This window comes from Octopus bimaculoides, chromosome 21, assembly GCF_001194135.2.
Source record: "Octopus bimaculoides isolate UCB-OBI-ISO-001 chromosome 21, ASM119413v2, whole genome shotgun sequence".
Taxonomy (NCBI): domain Eukaryota; kingdom Metazoa; phylum Mollusca; class Cephalopoda; order Octopoda; family Octopodidae; genus Octopus; species Octopus bimaculoides.
Window position 1 is genome coordinate 21,640,241 of NC_069001.1, and position 576 is coordinate 21,640,816.

Here is a 576-nt window from a genome sequence, read left to right on the forward strand (position 1 = left end):
TATATATATATATATATCGATTTAAAAAAAGAGCTAAAATCTGATCCATTTAAAAGACTTTATTATGACCTATGAACATTTCGATGCAATATCCAGATCGATTCATGCATATTATAAAATATGGGATATTCTATCTCTTCAGGGTCGTATTAATACAAAGCAGACAGTAAAAATCAGTAAAAATAGACAACATTCATAGACAACATTCATAGTTACATGTAAATAAACAAGTTGAAAAGACATGAGTCATAATACAACCGTAGAGCATATCCGTTTTGAAACCGTAAGAAGATCAAGCAAATGATAATTGATTCATATCTATGATGTTATGCTGTGAAGTTCGATAACGAACCAATACAGAACGCTATACATTTCGAAAAAGAGTAATTTTCCTGTGAATATTGTATTTAAACTTCATCACTAAGGTAATGAACTTAATTCGTTTGTAACTTGTTAACTACAATTTGAATGTATTCTAATGTAGTTCAGTTTTCTTCATTTTTACTCATTTTTTAAATACTTTTGATAGCAGTAATTAAAAACCTAAATAGAATCTTTATATATATATATATATAT